General features: G+C 43.0%; 1 pseudogene; it reads left to right on the forward strand.

Annotated features, from left to right (window-relative positions):
- The first annotated feature begins 1,325 nt into the window (after positions 1-1,325).
- LOC139626426 (piggyBac transposable element-derived protein 4-like) lies at positions 1,326-4,230 on the forward strand (annotated as a pseudogene).
- Positions 4,231-4,527: the final 297 nt, after the last annotated feature.

Here is a 4,527-nt window from a genome sequence, read left to right on the forward strand (position 1 = left end):
TTGTACGTCTCCTATCTGTGGACCAAATATGGCCATAGCTGCATTAGGTTGAAGATCAATATTCAATGCTTCTGACAACGTTTTAAAGATGGTAGACCAGTAGGTTGCCAGGGCTGGACATGACCAAAACATATGTGTTAGATCAGCAGGAGTGTTTCGGCACCTGTCGCAGCTTGCATCTGTGTTTGGGTATATTTTAGCCCGTCTTGCTTTGGAGTAGTGGGTGCGATGTAGAATCTTGAATTGTATGATGCTTAATTTGGCACAGGAGGTACTGTCGTTTACTCTTAGAAGAGCGCTCTCCTATATCTCCTCTTCCAAGTCTTCCCCCAGCTCGTCCACCCAATCTGCTCTAATCTTTGCTAGTGTCGTGTTTTTAAAAGAGGTTATACAATCACTAATTCTTGAGATAAGTCCTTTAGTCTTGAATGTGGATTTTAACAGATCATCTAAACCAGAAGGTGATGCTATGTATGGAAAGTTGGGGTCATGATGTTGAAGGAAGTGGCGGACTTGGAAATATCGAAATAAGCTAGACCAAGGGAGGCCAAATTTGTGTGATAAGTCATCAAAGCTTGCAAAAATAGAGTCTATGAACATATCCTTAAAATTATGAATGCCTCGTCTCTGCAAGAGAATAAATTCAGAGTCTAACCTGGCTGGGGGGAAAAGGTGATTATTGTGTATGGGACTTAGATGGAGAAGGTTTTTAAACCCAAAGTTCTGTCTAAGTTGAGCCCATATTTTGAGGGTGTTTATGACAATAGGATTGTTAGTGTATTGTAGGAACGAGAGGGGTAGGCTGGAGGTGACCAGGGCTCTAAGAGAGGTGGAGATGCAAGATGCAGCTTCAAATTGACACCAGTCTGCATCAGGGGTATGGAGCCAATACATGATTTTTTGAATATTTGAGGCCCAATAATAATGACAAAAATTCGGAAGAGCTAAGCCACCTTGGTTTTTAGGCCTCTGTAACAGTTCCAACCGAATTCTAGGCTTTTTCCCATCCCATATAAATGAAATTAAAGCCTTATCAATAGATTTAAAGAAAGAATTAGGAAGATAAAGTGGGATACATTGAAACAGGTAAAGAAACTTGGGGAGCACATTCATTTTTATACAATTCACTTTCCCTGCTAAGGACAGATGAAGTGGTTTCCATTTCTTTAGGTCTAATTTGACTTTCTCAAATAGCAGATAGAAGTTTTCTTGGTGAAGGCTTTGCATGTCCCTTGTCGTGTTCGGGTCAAATCTGACTGATTTACAACTTAAAACACTCATAAATATTGTGTTTTACATCTGATTGCCTCAAGGCCTTATGATATCCTCCACACTATGCACTTGAACATATAAAAGTGATGATCACCTCTTGCATTGAATTTTGAGTGTTTTAATCAACCTTGTTACACCTGTGGTGTAAAAAAAGGTCAAAAGTGACCGCCATAGGAAATGAATGGTTATCCAGACTATATTCATCCATCAGACAGAAAACATCCCCATACACACCACCCCAACTCACTCACTCACTCACTCACTCACTCACACATTTCAGACTGAACAATGTCTTTTGCGGGTACACATCTCTTTCCCACACTTATGTGCCGATCCTCCCACGTGAACCAACTTCCTGATGAAACAATGTATCATATCTTCACACAGACTAGACAGGTGTCTGTTATGTGAACCCATCTCTTTCCCACGCTTTTGTGCCTATCCCCCACGTGAACCACACCTTCCAGACTAATCAATGTATCATCTTCACACAGACCCCATATATATAGCTTGATGTTTGCCTTGCACTCCTTTTACTCTGAGCACAGTGAGCAGGCGACTGACCAAGCGGTTCTCTGTCGAAGAGGTTCTGGTCCAGGTTTTTGGACATGATGAAGAGGGTACTGAAATTGAACCAGAGATAGAGGAGGATGTCTCGGAAGTGGAAGACAACACAGATTTTGATCCAGACTTTGAGGAGACTGACCAGTCAACAGATGGAGAGGGAGAGGCACCTGAAGAACAGGCACCTGAGGAGACATTCCAGTCCAAGAGTGGACACTTGCTCTGGTCTTCATCTTCCCAGGACAGAGGAAGTAGAGCGAGAGTGGAAAACATTATAAAGATGACACCAGGGCCAACACGGTATGCGACATCTCGTGTGGATGACATCAAGTCCAGCTTCCAACTCTTTTTACCAGAGTCCATTGAGGGAATTATTCTGGAGATGACAAACCTGGAGGGGAAGCGTGTGTTTGGGGACACCTTGAGAGAAATCGACCTGGTAGACCTCCAAGCCTACATAGGTCTGTTGATTTTAGCAGGAGTATATCGCTCAAACAATGAGGCTACAAAAAGTCTGTGGGATGCAGAGTCTGGCAGGCCTATATTCTGGGCAACTATGTCCTTACAACAGTTTCATGTCCTTTCAAGAATTATTCGATTTGATAACAGAGATACATGACCCATCCGCTGGCGAAATGACAAACTGGCTGCCATCAGGAACATTTGGGACACGTGGGTGGAGCGCCTATCACTTATGTACAATCCAGGCCCTGAGGTGACAGTTGATGAGCGCCTGGTTCCTTTCAGAGGTCGCTGTTCCTTCAAGGTGTACATTCCAAGCAAACCAGGGAAATATGGAATAAAGATCTGGGCAGCATGTGATGCCAGGAGCAGCTATGCCTGGAATATGCAGGTATACATGGGGAAACCCAGTACTGGAAGGGCCGAAAAAAACCAGGGCATGCGTGTTGTGCTGGACACGACAACCGGTCTCCAAGGGCATAATATCACATGTGACAACTTCTTCACATCATATGCTCTTGGTCAGGAGCTGCTGAAAAGAAAGCTCACCATGGTAGGGACAGTGAGGAAGAACAAGCCTGAACTTCCCCCTGCACTGGTATCGACCAGAGGAAGAGAGGCACTCTCATCAAAATTTGCTTTCACTGACACAATCTTGTGTCATATGTTCCCAAGAAGAATAGAAATGTCATCCTGTTGAGCACGCTACACAAAGACGCCGCTGTCAGCACCACAGAGGACAGGAAGCCCCTTATGATCCAGGACTACAACAAGAACAAAGGAGGCACTGACTGCCTTGATAAAGTAATGTAAAGTTTCATCCATCATGCATTTTATTTTATTCTTATTTATGTGAATCATAGCATTTTGTGTACGACAGATTCAATATTGTTCCCAATCTCTTATTTATTGTTCCTTTTATTGCAGCTTACTGGTACATACACCTGAATGACAGCCCGCTGGCCTGTGGCACTGTTCCACAACATCCTTGATGTGTCTGCTTTCAACACATATGTGGTGTGGACAGCCATCGACCCAACCTGGAATCAGGGGAAGAGTTTCAAGAGGAGACTTTTCCTAGCAGAGCTGGAGAAAGCTTTGGTGACTCCTCTTATTCAACGGCGCCAGCACATTCCCGGCACACCAGCCTCTGCCAGTCTGGTTAGGAGTGTGCAAGCCCCAGCCCCAGCTGCTGTCCTGGCTGCTCTCCCCCAACAAGGACATGGGCAGAAAAGGAAGCACTGTGAGCTCTGTGCCCCTAGAGACAACAAAACAAGCCTGAGATGCTGCAAATGTGATGCCTATGTTTGCAAGGCCCACTCTGACCTGAGTGTCACATGCCACTCAAGTGCATGAATTCACATGCACACGACTTCATGTTGAGTTTGGTCTTTGGTTTTCCATTTATTTTTTACATTATATGTTCATTTTGTAATACATTTTCAGTGCCTTGTTGTTATTTTATGTCTAATTCTATAAATTCATGTTAAACACTACTTTGAGACATTGTTCACAGCTAAAGAATGTTGAATAAAAATTTGGTGGTGAAAAATGGTTTTTGTGCTAATTTAAGAGCAGTTAAAACAGACTGGTCAATTTTGACCGGGAACACTAAAGTAAGGGGCGGGAGGTGAACACGACAGGAGGGTTAATGCCTAAATATTTAAAGCCATTTTTAGAGATTTTGAACGGTAGAGCACCATCCTGTATTTGGAGAGCCAAATTGTTAACAGGGTAACATTCACTTTTACTAAAGTTCAGTTTGTACACAGAAAAAGCGCCAAAACTCCTCAGGGCGTGGATAATCTGGGGAGCACATGAAACAGGGTCAGATACATACATTAACAAATCGTCTGCGTAAAGAGATATTCTGTCTCACTTTCATTTGTGTATTGTTACATATGGTTTAAGTGCTGATTTATTGAGTTGATTCTCCTGGGATCCTTCTTCCGTGGGCCTGCCCTGCCACTAGTAAGTCCCAAGCTCCAGTCACTTTCAGTTACCCTGCTACTGAGTGATTGTGTTTTAATGATCATCCTTATGTTACTAAATTGTTAATAAATATTATTGATGGATGGAACCATGTCTCTTGCCTTTTTGAAATATTTGGTATCAATTGAGGGTTCACAGTTCCTTGGGTGAAATTCCCAGGGTGGCGTTGTCGGATTACAGTATTTGTTGTAATGATTCTGGAGAATTTCCAGAGCTAATTTCTAACTTTGTGTGATA

Source organism: Trachinotus anak, unplaced genomic scaffold, assembly GCF_046630095.1.
Source record: "Trachinotus anak isolate AG129_WGS33_773 ecotype Australia unplaced genomic scaffold, CSIRO_AGI_Tana_v1 ptg000010l, whole genome shotgun sequence".
In the NCBI taxonomy this organism is placed as follows: domain Eukaryota; kingdom Metazoa; phylum Chordata; class Actinopteri; order Carangiformes; family Carangidae; genus Trachinotus; species Trachinotus anak.